Source organism: Thalassophryne amazonica, chromosome 6 (assembly GCF_902500255.1).
Source record: "Thalassophryne amazonica chromosome 6, fThaAma1.1, whole genome shotgun sequence".
NCBI classification, from domain to species: Eukaryota; Metazoa; Chordata; class Actinopteri; order Batrachoidiformes; family Batrachoididae; genus Thalassophryne; species Thalassophryne amazonica.
The window spans coordinates 53,928,630-53,947,724 of record NC_047108.1 but is presented as its reverse complement, the minus strand read 5'-3'; the positions used below and the strand labels follow the sequence as shown (position 1 = coordinate 53,947,724).

The 19,095-nt window shown below is 42.8% G+C and overlaps 1 protein-coding gene across 1 annotated transcript in view; it reads right to left on the bottom strand.

The window, feature by feature from the left end:
* Positions 1 to 19,095, bottom strand: part of LOC117512201 (copine-9-like) — a 524,667-nt gene that overhangs the window by 349,378 nt on the left and 156,194 nt on the right. The gene's annotated exons all lie outside the window — the stretch shown is intronic.

Genomic DNA, 19,095 nt, shown 5'->3' with positions numbered 1-19,095 from the left:
GCTGAGACACCTGATCATTAATGAAATCACCTGCTGAGGTGACTGGTTGCACGGAAAACCTGCAGTGTCTCGGCCCTTTATGGCACATGATTGCCCACCCCTGGTCTAGTTCATTGGCGGCCTGATTGTAGAACTCTGATATTTCAATGGCTCTTGTATATTGATCTGGGTCCAGGTGGTATAACGCCACCTCACCAATGTGGAGCATTACTTTTTCAGGTACCATGACCCATAGGGTCTTTAGAGGGAGCACGAGGCGAGTTGAGGTGTCATGATGGCCATACACTAGTATGGCTGACTTTTCAGGGGTGTTGACCAGCTGACATTGTCCTACTATCTCCACTTGTGTGTGACAATGGTGTGATGTAGTTCGACAGCGGGTTTGCTCAGTAAGGTGTTTTAAGACCACATATACCGGCTGTGTCATCCCGGGTGAAAGGTTTGCTGGGGCACTGGTATGTCTTTGTTGACGGTGCACAATTTCAAATTTGGGACCAAAGACAGTTAGTATTCTGTTCTGTGTCTTGTAATTTTTTTTTAATCTGCATGCATTTCACATTAGTGACAGTTGAGCACTCATCATCATTGTTCACATGCACAAAATAAAACTAGTCAAAACCTAAAACACATCATTACGACCCACCAGGTTGGAAAAAATCCTTCATCTCACTTGTTTCTGTTTCAAGTGTATAAACATCAAAGAAATCTCCATATGGTGTTTTCTTAATGTCATTTGCATTAAGTAGCATACATAACCTCTCCTAAATCTCTCTGCACCCACAACCATAACAAATTGTGAAATATAAATTATAATACATTCGCATTCTGACATAACTTGCAGGTTCCTTTTTTCCCCACAGGTCGGGGCTAGTTTGAGTCATTATTCAGTGCATATTGTTACGGGTCAGGTGGTGCAGATTGGCTCTCACGGCAGATCTGGTGGGTACAGGTTTTAAAAAGTCTGATCTGTGCATCATTAATGGACACTCTTCAGTCTTCATGCAGCGCAGTAACAAATGTTGAAAGACGCAATGTTCAGGGCTTCACGTACAGTAACTGTCATGACACAAAGCCTAGCCTAGCCTAAATCAATTGGTGTTTATTTTGATCCACTCTGCACAGTAGATATAAGTGTGCAAGTGGATAAAGACACCTGCACAGAAAATAAAAAAAAAAATTTGTTTATTGTTAATTGATTACAATAACAGTAATATTAGCTAATACCGTAAATACACAGTGAGGTCCATGTATATTTGAGCATCAGCAAAATGTATTCCTGTTGTAATATCTAATACCACTGGAAGGAGTTGGTCACAACTGCTAATTCCTCCAAATACTGACCACCGGGGCAGCCATACCAATAGGATGTTATGGTAACATCTGGCCACTCCGGCACTATTAAGGGCCCCTTCACACATAACACGACTGAAGCCAACTAGTGCACGAAGGAGGAATTGCATGCCAGTCGTACAAAATTGGTGCCACCTTAAAATGCCTCGTACACCTGTTGCTACAACCATTTGTGTACACAAACGGCCAAAAGACAGCAAATACCCTGGGCGTGCTCATCCGATCCCCCTCTCGGCAGGTGCCGGCCACATTCCAGGTGTTGCACATGAACATCCAACACTGCTCACTGCACACTTAAGGCCCTGTCCCACTGGCATTTAGGAGGATTTGCGTATGGATTGCGCACAAAATTGGCCCATATTCGCCAAACATCCGCAATATCCGTGTAACATGCCTGTATGAGACGGCCGTCATCTGAACATGCCTGTGATCATCCGCAGAGGCACGCATGTCCGCAGCCAGGATTTTTGAGCTGCTCAAAAATACATACTCACTCTATGCACTGTATATCTGCCGTTAACCACTGATATCCGCAACTGACAGGGATTTGCGGCTTGGCAGCGGACCGGGACAGTGTGTAAAACAGATATATATCGTTCCTGTAATGTCCACATCACAAACTAAAATATTTGGTGGGTACAAATAAGTTGTAGCGAATGCATACAGATTGGCCACGAATAAAGCATTTTTATTACATCTGCTTTGCAGCTGATTTGCGGACAATCTGTGAATGCATAACAAACACATCACATAAATCCAAAGTACTATATGTGGCAGAAAGCGACATACCTGCCAGTCAGTGCCAGTCCGGCTGTGTAAATCCACAAAGATGTAGCTGCTGCAATCGTGTCTCCTCCAGGACTTTTATTTAACTCCAACAAAACGAAGAGTTGCTGTTTAGCCACAACTCAAGCTGAAGTCTGTTTTCTGCGACACTCTCAAAAAAAAAACACTGTCTCACACTCCGAGCGGCTTCACCCCCTCCCGCTCCCCAAACTCATGAACAGTTAACCCTCGCATGTGCGCGATGCATTCATAATACACCCATAATACTGCTGTGATAAACTCAATGTGTCGAATCAGTTTCCTCACTACATGCGTTATATAACCGTGATTGTTCATCATATATTCGCTATATATTATTAATATATCCGTAATTCATACTGGGACATTTGTCATTTTTGGCCGTTTTTGTTGTGGACAACAACGAATGCCCGCAAACTGTATACTCAATTCATGCGCAATTAATCCTCTCCCCAGTGGGACAGGGCCCTAAGCAGATAGGAGAGCCCCACACTTCATTCGCTTCTATCATCCACTTCAGTTATCTTCTGTAATCTTCCAGGCATTTTGATGTTTAGCTCACTATTTCAATTTTCTTTTTGAGAGTATACCGAATTATTGACATGTCCACTCCAAAAGTTCTTGCGACAACGACAACGAATGCCCGTAATTTGTGTACTCAATTCACGCGCAATTGATCCTCTCCCCAGTGGGACAGGGCCCTTAGAAAAGGTGGGGCAGTTTGTGCACCTGGTACGATAGTAGACAGCATGCGATCCCATTTGACCCGTCTGTGAAAATTGTCAAAGTGCAACACGAGTGTGGCGTCACCTTCAACACACATGGGCGTAACTGTGCTGAACACCCCACCCTCCCCCAGACACACACAAATGGCGCATGGAGTTTGTCATCATTGTTCGCCCCCCCAAAACAAATGGCTTGTGGAGTGTGTCGCACCCCCTCCACCACCAACACACACACACATACACCATGAATCCAACACTGTCAGCTGTCGCTGTCCAGCGCAGTGTGGTGCTGGACCTGCTGTGTCCTGCAACTCTGCTGCAGAACATGCAGTGCACATGTGTGTGCAGGCGCATATGCCCTCATGAGGACCAGCCCGCATCTGACCATGCGGCATGGTGTGAAGCCGCCTGGCCGGCTCATACATACAGCGCCTGTCAGCTGACTGCAGTCTTTACTCGCAAGTCATAGCTCGGGAACATCTGTAATGGCTTGTAGGATATTAAGTCGCATAACTACAGCGTGAAGCGCGGGCAACGGCATGCTGTCCTCGCATTGAAATAAATTAAAACACATACTGCTTCTGCTGACTGCTGCATCAGTGCACTGCAACGCTGCTGAATATCATGCCATGCAGGAAATCACCCCACATGATGCCCCACGAGGCTTGTGTCACTGCGGGATTTCACCATATTTTAATAATTAAAGCACAGATCACATCTGCAGCTGATCTCTGTGCGTTTGGGCATGCCATGCCGGCTGCATGTGTTCATGACACAAGAGCCCAGCTCTTCATGACATGAGAGCCTGCCAGCTCGAGCGCATCAGGTTATTTATGTAAAGCATAAAAGAGAGAACAGTAATCCACGTCATTTCATTACTTCCTGGTGTACATGTAGGCGGAGGCTAAATCCGCTCTTAATAACAGGAATTAATTATTATTAATTGTGGTGTTTTATTCATTGTTCCCTCCGCTGCTGTGTGCACGACTTTCCATATGCTCGCACTGTTTGTGCACGTGAACACGAGCGTGCACAAAACCATTGCTCTGGTATCGTACACGCCTGTTCGACAGTGTGTCCCTCCTGACAGCAGGTGGAATGTTTCGTGGTTCCTCATTTCGTCATTTGCGGATTTTCTTCCGGGTTGTACGTCTTTCGTGTTATGTGTGAAGGCGCCCTAACAGTGCTTCTTGCAACCTGTGTGGATTTGATCAAAACATTTGACTCAGTTAACAGAGCTGCTCTTAGGGACACCTTAAGAATATGTGGAAAGAACTTATGGAGTCATGAGGTCAATGGATAGAGATGTTAGAAGATGTCATTGTCTTTGTAACCAAGGTCCAAGCCTTGAAGGTTCTGGCGCTTCCTGTCTTAAACCTGGGTCACACAGCAGGATCTTAAAGTTATCTTTAGGTTTCCAAAATCTGAGAGACCACACACGTGAAGATAAAAAATCACATGAATATTCACAACTCAGACAGGAAATCTCGCAAAATCTCTCGAGATTAAACATCACTTCAGAGTAAACAAATGGAGATACTTTGCGGACTATTTAAAACAGAGGGAAAAATGATACAAAAAGAAAAACAAAAGGCGTTCTTTAAAGGAGTGGAGACAGCGTGACCACCGGACTTTCTGGTAAGTCAGAACAGCTGTTTTGATTTTATTTTCCACTCCGTGTGTCCGTCACCTCACTTTCTGATTGGCTGCACATCACATTCAGCAGGCTGTGTGCTCGTTTGTGGTCGGAGGACACAACACATGCTGCGATATCGGGCCAAAAAAAATCCAACATGTTGAATATCCCCGATTTGCGATCAGAGTGCTCCTGACATCCTTCCGAGCAGATCAGAGCGCTCTTAACACACCACACATTGCAAGAATATCTGATAAGATTATCTTTAGAATCATCACGATTGTCGGGGCATCCTTAAGATTGTCAGAAGGGGAAGATCGGGTCCGATATCGGCCTAATTATCCTGCCGTGTGAACCCGGCCTTACTATATTTTTGTGAGACTTAGTTGCTAATTATGGTCCTAAGGTGGTGACTGTATGTCTTTGTTACCAGAATCTGTCATGGTTGGCACATACACAGCTCGCATGTGCAGTTTCATTCCACACTGGTTGTTTATCTTGCGGATAGTTACTCTGTCTCTCTCTCTCTGCATTACATTGCACTTCCAACATTAACTGACAGCTGTTCTTTAAAAGCCTCAGCATACTGACACTCATCGCTAAAACTTTCCTTCTGTTTCAGTGTCGAGCATGCCCACGTGAGTATCTGATCTCTTGTGCCATTTCCTCAGAGGTTTTCCCTGGCATCACATCAATTTTTTTTTTTATATTGGAGTGCTATTTGTTCATCTGCCTTCGTGTTGGTAGGGTTCACTTTGATTGCAGCATGTTAATGCATGAAGCACTCCAATTATCCATTTTAGTATTTTCACATTTTGAACCTTCTGGCTGGAAGGACAAATGGTTGAACCAATCAGTATGAGAAGAAAGATACTTTCTTGTACAAATTTTAATCAGACCCGGAAAGAACAGAATGATTACCAACGATAAAGCAGAGGAACTGGGAGCTGTGCTCAACAAGTACAACACGTGAACATTTCCCTAATTCTTATCTTATTTTTGCATAAATTACATCACATAAATCTAGATAAAGCAGGACAAATGAGACCATTTATGTGCTTTTTGGACCCAGACCTTCCCTTTCACCCCACATTTTGTGCCCCCATCACAAAATAAATTTGTGCCCCCATTTTCATACCCCCATCACAAACCCATAGATTAATGTACTTTTCCTAACCCAGTTCAACGAACTGCTGTGAGACTGGGTCGGTCATGTTATGATGACATCACAACACCTGTGAAGATCATTAACCTGTACTCACACGTTGACAGTAAATGTACTGTCATATTGGTTATAATGGTGGAATTACTGTTGTGTGCAGTGACAGATGGTCATCAATGACAGCAGCTGCAGTAACTTTGCAATGGTAATTAAATAAAGTAATTATGATTAAGAATGCAAGTATTTGAGTGTTTTGAGCAGTGGTGTATGGAAACATCATGCTGATTGTTGTCACAAGAAAATCTTTTGAAATGTTACAGCTTACTGAATCTGCACATTAGAAAGCCTAGGGCATTCCATTCATATTTCTGCCTGAAAAGGGTGTGGGAGGATGTACGCACATGTGGCCAATACACTTTGTTGGAATGCCCACCCCTCCATATATTTCAATTAAATGTTCAAGTTGAAGTGTTTATTCTGAGCATTTGTTCAAGTAGAATGTAGAGTAGCTTTGGAATACTTGTTTGGATCAATCAGTCATTAAAAAACACAAATTATTAAAAAGTACAACAGAGCTAAGAGTCCACATAGTAATAAATAACAATAAATACAAAAATACAAAAATTATGCTGAGCAATTTGTGCATATACAAGAGTGCACAGGGTACATTAGTTTCCTGACGTCGGTGGTTGGCTGGTTGGTATGACACACAGTTACTGAAACGTGGTGAGTTTAACAAATAAATCTGTATTTGTAAATATGCCATTTTTTTCATTTGTAAAAAAAAAAACAATTTGAAAACTGAAAATTATGTGCTTCATCACTTTTAGCGAATGTGTGGCTGCTCACACTGCCATGAACACTGCCATCTACTGGCAGTAATGCAATACGGCATGTGTCTAAATGTAAAACCTTCAACATTAGTGCATTGCTTAAAACTAAAACATATAGCTGATATTTTCACTTTGTAAAATGACAGATGTGATGTTAATTCCAATAACTTGTCCAGAATTAGTTTGTTTAACATTATAACCATAAGTCAAAACTGTCTGCGTATATAAGAATCCAGTGAAATGACTGACAGGTCTATATGGTGTGAAGAGAAATTATATATTTTTTTCCTCTCTCCTTTCTCACTGATCACCAAGGCCTGTATGCACGAAGCAACCTAAGGCTAGCTCCTAGTGATGTTATTCAAAGAATTTCGCAAATTCTTAGACATTTCTTAGAATTTTCCCTTGGTAAGTTGAAAGCTGTCCACAAAGCACCTTAGGCCTTAAGAGGGCTCCTAAGGTGCCAAACTGGTAAGAGTAGTGAGGAGGACTTTTAAGAAGCCTAAGAGTGTCTTAAGCAGACAAGCTGGTGGAAAAGACAGAGAGGAAGCAGACGTTCTCCATATATAAGAATGACAGAGTCTGTAACACACTACCAGCTATGTAATTATTTTATGTTAATTTACTGTTTTAATGTATTTATAAATTGTTCACGTTCTTGTTATCATTATTTTTATTGTTATTATCAGTATTATTGATATATTTTATTTTATTATTACTTCTTTTTTGTCAGTTGATTTTTAAATGGAGAACAGTGAGGAAAATAACTATTTGAAGACCCTGCGATTTTGCAATTTCTCCCACTTAGAAATCATGGAGGGGTCTGAAATTTTCATCTTAAGTGCATGTCCACTGTGAGAGACATAATCTAAAAAAATAAATAAATCTGGAAATCACAGTGTATGATTTGTTTTAATAATTTATTTGTATGTTACTGCTGCAAATAAGTATTTGACCCCCTACCAACCAGCAAGAATTCTGGCTCACACATTCCTGTTAATGTTTCTTTAAGAAGCCCTCTTATTTTGCACTCTTTACCTGTATTAATTGCAGCTGTTTGAACTTGTTACCTGCATAAAAGACACCTGTTCACACACTCAGTCAATCACACTCCAACCTGTCCACCATAGCCAAGACCAAAGAGCTGTCTAAAGACACCAGGGACAAAACTGTAGACCTGCACAAGGCTGGGATGGACTACATCACAAAAGGCAAGCAGCTTGGTAGAAGACAACAACTGTTTATGATTATTTATTAGAAAGTGGAAGAAACACAAGATAACTGTCAATCTCCCTTGGTCTGGGATTCCATGCAAGATCTCACTTTGTGGGGTAAGGATGATTCTGAGAAAGCTCAGAACTACACAGGAGGACCTGGTCAATGACCTGAAGAGAGCTGGGACCACAGTCACAAAGATTACATTAGTAACACATGATGCTGTCATGGTCTAAAATCCTGCAGGGCAGCAAGGTCCCCCTGCTCAAGCCAGCACATGTCCAGGCCGAATAGAAGTTCACCAGTGACCATCTGGATGATCCAGAGGAGGCATGGGAGAAGGTCATGTGGTCAAATGAGACCAGAATAGAGCTTTTTGGAATCAACTTCACTTACCATGTTTAAATCAAATCAAATCAATTTTATTTATATAGCGCCAAATCACAACAAACAGTTGCCCCAAGTTTACAGGATGAGAACAACCCCAAGAAAACCATCCCAACCGTGAAGCATGGGGGTGGAAACATCATACTCTGAGGGTGCTCTTCTGCAAATGGGACAGGACGATTGCACCGTATTGAAGGGAGGATGGATGGGGTCATGTATTGTGAGATTTTGGCAAACAACCTCCTTCCCTCAGTAAGAGCATTAAAGATGGGTCATGGCTGGGTCTTCCAGCATGACAATAACCCCAAACACACAGCCAGGAAAACTCAGAGGGGCTCCGTAAGAAGCATTTCAAGGTCCTGGAGTGGCCTGGCCAGTCTCCAGACCTGAACTCAATAGAAAATTTTTGGAGGAAGCTGAAACTCCAAACCTGAAAGATTTGGAGAAGATGTGTATGGAGGAGTGGACCAAAATCCCTGCTGCAGTGTGTGCAAACCTGGTGAAAAACTACAGGAAACGTGTGACCTCTGTAACTGCAAACAAAGGCTACTGTACCAAATATTAACACTGATTTTCACAGGTGTTGAAATACTTATTTGCAGCAGTAACATACAAATAAATTATTAAAAAATCATACATTGTGATTGCCGGCATTTGTTTTTTTAGATTCTGTCTCTCACAGTGGACATGCACCTAAGATGAAAATTTCAGACCCCTCCATGATTTCTAAGTGGGAGAACTTGCAAAACTGCAGGGTGTTCAAATACTTATTTTCCTCACTGTAATTGTTTTCACTTTGTTGTGTCATGCATGGAATCTTATCATATTTACAATTATATTATCAATTTAATTTCAATTTATTAATTTATACAGTGCCAACTCATGACAAAGTCACGCCAAGGCGCTTCACACAATTCATAACAACACAAAGTAATTTAAAATCAAAATTAAAATCAAGAAAAGCACAATAAAAAGATAAAACACAGTAGAATAAAAATAAATTACAAAGCAAACATAAAAACAAATTTGATTAATGATAAGACAGTCTTAAAAAGTGGGTCTTTAGTCTTGATTTAAAAGTCTCCACCGTATCAGACTGCCTAATAACTGCAGGTAGATCGTTCCAAAGAGTCAGACCACGGTAGGAGAAGGCTCTATACCCCCAGAATTCTTGTTCACCCTTAGAACACACAGAAGCCCTGTGCCCTGCGAACGCAAGGGCCACACAGGTATGTAGGGCTTAACCAAGTCTGCCAGGTAGGAAGGTGCCAGTCTGTGAACAATTTTATAAACCAACAATAAGACTTTAAAATCCGATCTGGCAGAAACCGGTTGCCAATGAAGGGATGCCAGAATGGGTGTAATGTGGTCAAACTTTCTACTTTGTGTCAAAGGTCTGGCAGCAGCATTCTGTACCTATTGAAGTCCCTGAATGCTAGACTGCAGCAGACCAGAAAATAAAGCATTACAATAATCCAGTCTGGAAGAAATAAACACATGTATCAAAGTCTCAGCATCAGCCATAGACAGGATGGGACGAGTCCTCGCCACATTTCGCAGATGGAAGAAGGCAGTCCTCGTAATGTCTCTAATGTGGGAGCCGAAAGACAACGTAGGATTGAAAACTCATCTCAGCCGCTTGTACTCGCGATCTTGTTCTTTCAGTCATGAGCCAAATCTCATGACCACAGGTGAGGGTCAGAATGTAGATCGATCGGTAAATCAAGACCTTTACCCCCCTGCTCAGCTCTCTCTTCACCATGACGGTCCGATACAGTGACCGCATCACTGCAGATGCTGCATCGATCCGTCTGTTGATCTCACGCTCCATCCGTCCCTCACTCGTGAACAAGACCCTGAGATACTTAAACTCCTCCACTTGAGGCAAAGATACTCCACCGAACTGAAGAGGGCAAGGCACCTTTTCCGGTCGGGAACCATGACCTCGGATTTGGAGGTGCTGATTTTCATCCCGGATGCATCACACTCGGCTGCAAACTGCCCCAGTGCACGCTGAAGGTCCTGATTTGACGAAGCCAACAGAGCCACATCGTCCGCAAACAGCAGAGATGAGATTCTGTGGTTCCCAAACTGGACCCCCTCTACACCTGGCTGTGCCTAGAAATTCTGTCCATAAAGGTAAAGAACAGAACCGGTGACAAAGGGCAGCCCTGGTGGAGGTCAACGTGCACTGGAAACAGGTTTGACTTACTACTGGCAATGCGAATCAAGCTCCTGCTGCGGTCATACAGGGACCGGAGAGCCCATATCAAAGGACCCCGGACCCCATACTCCTGGAGCACCCCGCACAGGGTGCCTCGAGGGACATGGTTAAATGCCTTCTCCAGATCCATAAAGCACATGTGGACTGGTTGGGCGAAATCCCATGAACCCTCGAACACTCGATGGAGGGTGTAGAGCTGGTCCAGTGTGCCGCAACCAGGGTGAAAACCACACTGCTCCTCCTGAATCCGAGGTTCAACTATCGGTCGAATTCTCCTCTCCATTACTCTAGAATAGACCTTACCGGGGAGGCTGAGGAGTGTGATCCCTCTCTAGTTGGAACACACCCTCCGGTCCCCCTTCTTAAACAGAGGGACCACAACCCCGGTCTGCCAGTCCAGAGGCACTGTCCCTGACCGCCACGTGATGTTGCAGAGGTGTGTCAACCAAGACAGTCCCACAACATCCAGAGACTTAAGGTACTCAGGGCGGATTCATCCACCCCAGGAGCCTTGCCACCAAGGAGCTTTCTGAACACCTCGGTGACTTCGGCCTGGGTGATGGATGAGTCCGCCTTTGAGTCCCCAGTCTCTGCTTCCTCTTCAGAAGACGTGACGATGGGATTGAGGAGATCCTCGAAGTATTCCTTCCACTGTCCGACAACATCCCCAGTCAGGGTCAACAGCTCCTCACCCGCACTATAGACAGTGTTGGTGGAGAGCTGCTTCCGCCTCCTGAGGCATCGGACGGTTTGCCAGAATTTCTTCGAGGCCGACCGATAGTCCTCCTCCATGGCATCCCCAAACTCCTCCCAGACCCGAGTTTTTGCCTCTGCAACCACACAGGCTGCAGCACGCTTAGCCTGCTGGTACCTGTTAGCTGCCTCCGGGGTCCCACTTACCAACAAAGACAAGGAGGACTCCTTCTTCAGCTTGACGGCATCACTTACTTCCAGCGTCCAACACCTGGTTCAGGGATTGCTGCCGCGACAGGCACCAGAGACCTTGTGACCACAGCTATTAGTGGCCACATCGACAATGGAGGTAGAGAACATGGTCCACTTGGACTTCACGTCTCCAACCTCCCCCGGGATCCGGGAGAAGCTCTCCCGGAGGTGGGAGTTGAAGACCTCGCAGACAGAGGATTCCACCAGTTGTTCCCAGCAGACCCTCACAATACGTTTGGGCCTGCCAGGTCTGACCGGCTTCCTCCCCTCCCAGCGGATCCAACTCACCACCCATGGCCCCCTCTGCAGGTGGTGAACCCACAGGTGGATGGGCCCACGTCGCTCTTTGGGGCTGAGCCTGGCCGGCCTCCATGGGCTAAGGCCTGACCACCAGGCGCTCGTGTGTGAGCCCCAACGCCTGGCCTGGCTCCAGGATGGGGTCCCGGCTCTGCCATACCGGACGATGTCTTGGTCCTTGATATCGCACTGGGTCATAGGAGCTTCTGAACTGCCCTTTGTCTGACCCATCACCTGTTTGCCATGGGAGACCCTACCAGAGGCATGAAGCTTCCGACAACATAGCTCCTAGGATCATCCGGGTACACAAACTCCCCCACCACGATAAGGTAGCAGTTCGGGGGGAGCTGTGGAAAATAATGAAAGGGAAATAATGAAAGACAAGTGAGAGCTTTTGTCTTTTTGGCACACTGTCACTAGGAGGTTCTCTTATTTTTCAGATAAAACAACACAGGCACAGCATCAGACACAATACACTTTTCACTTATGGTGACGACATGGTGACACTTAACTCACTAAACCAACTGAACTACAAAACAGAATAATCAACAATACTAACAACATTTTTAAACTAACATGAACCACAATAGCAACATTTAAAACCCCAAAACCTAGAAATCCCATAATGCATTGCAGCACAAGAATTTACAGGTTTAGCGACCGACCCACCAATCACTCCAATTTAATTTTGCTGAGTATCATCATCATGACATTAAATTATTTTCATGATTAGACATTTCTTAATGCAGTTGATCAGTTAATGTGGATATATCCAGTTTGTCTTGCAGCTGCAGCAAATGGAAAAAGTATACAGTGTCAAAGCCAGCGTAAACAGAATCTGTTTTTTCATTGTCTCATCAAAAACAATTAATCATCCAGTTTACAAGTGTGGTGCACATCGCCAGAACATGCATGTAGCATTGTCCCTGACTACCACATACTGCAACATTATCTAATGACTTGTATGTTAAGTGAGTGCATCCAGCATGGTGTATCTTGACAGCATCTGTCAAGATATGTGTATCTTGTGATATGTGTATGTTGTGTATCTTATGTATCTTGTGAATTTCTCCTCTGTGAGATCAATAAAGTTTATCTTATCGTGTCTTATCTTATCATAATGGAGATGTAAGCATTGAAAGTCACATGACTTCTCCATGAGGCGTCTCAATGCATACACACCATCAATTGTTTTTCTAAATGGCATATAACCAATTTGTCCCATATTATCATCTCTTGCTTCAGCCTTCTCTCACTCTTCTCCCAGATCTTGAACTATCTTCCAACAGAACAGGAGAAATTGAAATTGAAAAGGAAACAGTTGCTTTTGAGAACTAAAAATTTTAAATTGAAAAAGAGAAACTGCAATTGATAATAAATACATGGAAGTAAGTAGCAGTACTGAGGAATCTGCAAGCCAACCTTATTTTATTTCATTGCACAATTTGATTTTTCTCAATTCAACAATTTATTCAAGCTGATTTATTGTACATTGTTTCATTTCATACATACGAGATCTGTTAGAAAAGTATCCGACCTTTTTATTTTTGCAAAACTATATGGATTTGAATCATGTGCGCTTGCATCAGCCAAGCTTGAACCTTCGTGCACATGCGTGATTTTTTCAGCCTGTCGATTGCGTCATTCGCCTGTGGGCAGGCTTTGAGTGAGCACTGGTCCACCCCTCTCGTTGGATTTCATTGTCAGGAAAATGTCTGAACGGCTGGAGCAGCGCTGCATCAAATTTTTCAAGAAACTCTGTGAGACAGCCAGGTGGAAACCATTCAGAAAATTCAGATGGCTTTCGGTGAAAATCCTATGGGCATCACACAAATTAAGGAGCATTACAACCGGATTAAAGATGGCCCACAGTGGCTGAGGGCGCGCCGTGCTTCGAGCGGCCATCGACAGGCTGAAATGACCAGATCATTTCCAAAGTGAAGGCTGTGTTGATCCGGGACGTCGTGTGACTACCAGAGAAATGGCAGAAAAGGTGGACATCAGCATTCGCGCATTGGGACGAAGCCACAATGGCGGATACTCACTCGACTAAAAGCACAGAAAGCCGTCTGAATCTTCTGAATGGTGGAAGACCTGGGCATGTCACAACATGTCCCCTTCTTTCCATGGCAAAGGCAAGAAAACAGCATGGCAAGTATGGGACTTTTGTCCTGAAGTGACCCATGTCTTCAATAAGCTCAGTAAATATCCAGTAGTCATAGAAGATGTTGACTTGAACATTCTGAGAAGTTTGTCATCATTATGTATGACAAGAACAGCACTGCAACAAGGTTGATGAGGCAAGACTGGACTTGTTTGCTCGAAAACAGAGACCATATGATGCCATTCCACCGCAAGTGCATCCCTCTTCGAGCATGTAAAACGGTCTGTCTTCCAAGCTGCCTGTATATGGGGCAAGGCTACTGTGTGTGAAATGCAAATTGAAAGCACTGCCAACTGGGGTTGGATAAAGATGGTGAGATCTGGAAAGTTCTGTGGTCAAAGCATCCTACAATTGCAGAGAGTTGCCAGCAGTTGACAAAATGTGGATGCAAGACTGACTGCAGAGGAAGATGCAAATGCTATCGCTTCAGCCTCAAGTGTACACAGTTATGTTCCTGCAAATGTGATGACTGAAAAGAACATGCAAACTGTACATCAACAGAGACTTTGTTTCATACCAAAGCAACAACATGTAATCATTGGTGTTATGTTTTTGGAAATTTAGCAGATTGCAAACATCATTGAACGAGTGTTCATTTATATAATTTACATAAAATTACCTGATTTTTCAATATTTTTTTGGTTTTTTGACTGCATAATTGGATTTTCTAGGCTCCAAATCATATATTTCCATTGCTACATCTTCCAGATATGGTTATTCAATTAAAATATAGGTAAAACAAGCGTAAAAACCAGTTCGATTGGTGGCCATTTTGTTTTTTTACCTGGATAGCGACCTTTTCTAAGAGAGTAGGTCCTGAAGCACCTCTGTTCCAAATTTAGTGCTTGTATCACCAAGTGAAAGATTATTTGAGGTATCTGCTGCACTAAAAGAACATAAACAGTTTATTCAATGTACAAACTTACATTGTGGACTCTTTTTATTATCATATCATAAATTTTAACACCTTGAAGCTCTAAAATAGAATAAGTGTGTTAAAAAATAAAATAAAATAAAATAAAAAATAATGTTTTTGAAACAAAAAATAGTTCAACTGCTGAATTTTAAATATGTCTACAGTGGCTCAATGTGGTGATTCTATATTTAATGCATATTTAATACTTATCAATTAGGCTTTTTTATTCATAAATTTTAACAATATTCATACTGTTCCCATGTACAGAATTTAAATGTTCTTGGCTCACTGTCATTGTTTGTAAGGGTTGGGTTTTGATTGCTGAATGGCAATCATGAATACAATATATCCTATTCTAAGGCAAAGTGGTCACTGAACTCCAAACAATCATGAGGGAGATGATGGTCTAGTGGTTAGGTGTTGGGCTTGACACCAGAGATCCTTGGTTCAAATCCCAGCCTCACTGGAAAATCACTAAGGGCACTTGGGCAAGGCCCTTAATCCCTGATTGCTCCCGATGTGTAGTGAGCGCCTGTATGGAAGCACTTTGACATCAGGGTGAATATGAGGCATTATTTAAAGCACTTTGAGCGTCTGATGCAGATGGAAAAAGCGCTATATAAATGCAGTCCATGTATAGGAATTGCTATTAAATTATTTTCCCAAATGAAAAGCACTGGTATATACATACATACTGGAAAACAACAAGTACAATATCACTAAATTAGTCATTTTCATGTACAAGCACATTATGTCGGTAGCCAAAATGTATACATTTTGTGTTTCATTCATCACAAAGGCAACAGATAAGATAAGAAAAACCTTTATTCATCCCTCAATGGGGAAATTTCAGTGTCACATCGCAGCATAGAACAGTAGGCATAGAAGGGCATGCAACAAAACAACAAGCATCTCTCAAAAACAAAACCAAAAAAAGCACTGAGTGCCAGGTAAAGCTGAGGCTACCATTGTTCAGTTCAATGCTGCACTGCCGGGATGATATACACCGTCGGGGTGTGAGAGTGATCAGGTAAAATGACTTCAGCGTGAAATGTACGATACGTTACTCTGATATTTACAATATTGGCAGGTCAAATATAAGTAATATATATATGTAATATGTAGTGTAATATATGTAAGTGACTTAGTGCACCATAAGTTAAATTATTGCACTAATAAATACAGTAGGAGTGACATGATTATTGTCCTGGTTGCTATGGTTACCACAGTACTAGCGTTGATCATTGTACAATCTGACACAGTAGCAACAAAGTTCAATTTATGTGTGTGTCATCTCCTGGATTTTTACATTATAAAGAGTGTTAATGAGACAACTGTAGAAAAAAAAAATCTATATCAAAGTCATGTCATTGTTCTTTACTTTTCAGGTGAAGGTCTGACATCCTAACACACGTGGCCTTTTCTTCCTCCTTTCTGCCAATTTTCCTACAACTGCAACCCCACTCTCAGGGTATTATAATCATGTATGCATGTGTCTGTTGTGTACAAAAAAAAAAAAAAAAATTCCTGGATATTTGCACCCAATAGGGCTGGATTAGCAAAGTCTGACTAATTGGTCTCACTACTTTCATTCCTCTTACATCTTGGAATGGTAATCATACTCTTACAGTGCAATGTTATGTGCATGCTTCATTTTGACACAGTAATTTTGCAGTGAACACAGAGTGTAACACCAGACAGGAAATAATTGTCTTGCCCCAGGGCTGAGGGAGATGTACTATTTTGCGAAATGTTCCCCATCATCCAACTGCCATGCTCATGCACAGCCCTGCTGTTTGGGTCAGGCCCTGTTTCCAGAAGCCAGTAATTCAGAGAAAGCATTGAATATTATATTGAAAATGTAGTTTGTTACTGCTCAGTGCAAAAATATTTGAGGTTCACCCTCAACCTGTGGTGTTTTTGTGTAGTATTTTGCTATAATCTCCCACGGAGAGTCAACAGGTATTTTGGCTTCACGTAATGGTGGCCAGTAGATGGTGGGTGCCAGTAGATGGTGATTCCTCTAACAAACACTTCCTTTCCTACCTTCTGGTCATCACAGCCTGTTTTCTCAATTCCCAATTCCATGTAATTTCTTCAAGCCATGCACCATGACTCCTCTTTCAGAGATTAAATACATCCTGAGGCCATGCCATGTGTCCATGTCTACAAGTCATCCAGCCTGATTGCATGCAAACTCCAGTGAAACAGCCATATTTTGAATTCAAGATACATTACATCTGGACACTGAGCAGATGTCTCCAAAGTTTAAACTCAATCCTAAGCAAAGCTACACAATACTGTGGTCAGAGTTCATCAACTTGGCACCTCTGCAGACTGTTCTAAAAAATCTTCACTGTCTTCCAACAACATGATCAAACTCTTTTGTACCACCACCAGAATTAGAATACGATGCTCAGCTGTGCCACTCTGGTTTGTTGAAACCAGGGTCCAGCAGTGGTTCCACTAAAATCACCCATGACCAGTTTAGTACCACCTTTGGCAGCAATTACAGCCTCAAGTCTTCTTGAATATGATTCCACAGGCTTGGTGCACCTATCTTTGGATAGTTTTGGCCATTCTTTTTTACAGGACCTCTCAAGCTCCATGAGGTTGGATGGGAGGGGATGCTGCACAGCTATTTTCAGATCTCTCCAAAGATGTTCAATGGACTCAGGTCTGGCTCTGGCTGGGCCACTCAAGGCATTCACAGAGTTGTCCTGAGCCACCCCTTTGATATCTTGGCTGTGTGCTTAGGAGCATTGTCCTGCTGAAAGATGAACCATCACCCCAGACTGAGGTCAAGAGTGCTCTGGGGCAGGTTTTCCTCCAGGATGTCTCTGTACATTGCTGCATTCATCTTTCCCTCATCCTGACTAGTCTCCCAGTTCCTCCCACTGAAAAACATCCCGACAGCATGATGCTGCCATCACCATGCTTCACTGTAGGGATGGTGCCTGGTTTCCTCCAAATATGACGTCTGGCATCACATCAATGTGTTCCATCTTTGTCTCATCAGACCGGAGAATTTGTTTCTCATGGTCTGAGAGTCCTTCAAATGCCTTTTGGCAAACTCCAGGAGGGCTGCCATGTGCCTTTACTAAGGAGTGGTTTCCTTTTGGCCACTCTACCGCACAGGCCCTAATTGGTGGATTGCTGCAGAGAAGGTTGTCTTTCTAGAAGGTTCTCCTCTCTCCAGCAGAGGAATGCTGGAGCTCTGACAGAGTGACCATCAGGTTCTTGGTCACCTCCTTGACTAATACCCTTCTCCCCTGATCTCTCAGTTTAGATGGGCAACCAGCTCTAGGAAGAGTTCTGGTGGATCCCGACTTCCATATACAGATGATGGAGGTCACTGTAGTCATTGGGACCTTTAAATTAACAGAAATGTTTCTATACCCTTCGCCAGATTTGTGCCTCAAGACAATCCTGTCTCAGAGGTCTACAGACAATTCCTTTGACTTCTTGTTTTGTTTGTGCTCTGACATGCACTGTCAACTGTGGGACCTTATATATATAACCCCTGGCAAAAATTATGGAATCACCGGCCCTCGGAGGATGTTCATTCAGTTGTTTAATTTTGTAGAAAAAAAGCAAATCACAGACATGACACAAAACTAAAGTCATTTCAAATGGCAACTGTCTGGCTTTTAAGAAACACTATAAGAAATCAGGAAAAAAATTGTGGCAGTCAGTAACGGTTACTTTTTAGACCAAGCAGAGGGAAAAAATATGATCACTCAATCTGAGGAAAAAATTATGGAATCATGAAAAACAAAAGAACGCTCCAATGCATCACTAGTATTTGTTGCACCACCTCTGGCTTTTATAACAGCTTTGCAGTCTCCAAGGCATGGACTTAATGAGTGACAAACAGTACTTCTTCTCAATCTGGCTCCAACTTTCTCTGATTGCTGTTGCCACATCAGCTTTGCAGGTTGGAGCCTTGTCATGGACCATTTTCTTCAACTTCCCCAAAGATTTTCAATTGGATTAAGATCCGGATGTTGACTCCAGTTTCCTCCCTTCGTTCCTCATTTGTTTTGTGATGCATTTTCGATTTTTGAGACATATTGCTTTAAGGTTTCTGTCTTGAACGCTTTGATGTCTTCCTTGGTCTACCAGTATGTTTGCCTTTAACAACCTTCCCATGTTGTTTGTATGTGGTCCAGTGTTTAGACACAGCTGACTGTGAACAACCAACATCTTTTGCAACATTGCGTGATGATTTACCCTCTTTAAGAGTTTGATAATCCTCTCCTTTGTTTCAGTTGACATCTCTCGTGTTGGAGCCATGATTCATGTCAGTCCACTTGGTGCAACAGCTCCCCAAGGTGTGATCACTTCTTTTTAGATGCAGACTAACGAGCAGATCTGATTTGATGCAGGTGTTAGTTTTGGGGATGAAAATTTACAGGGTGATTCCATAATTTTTTC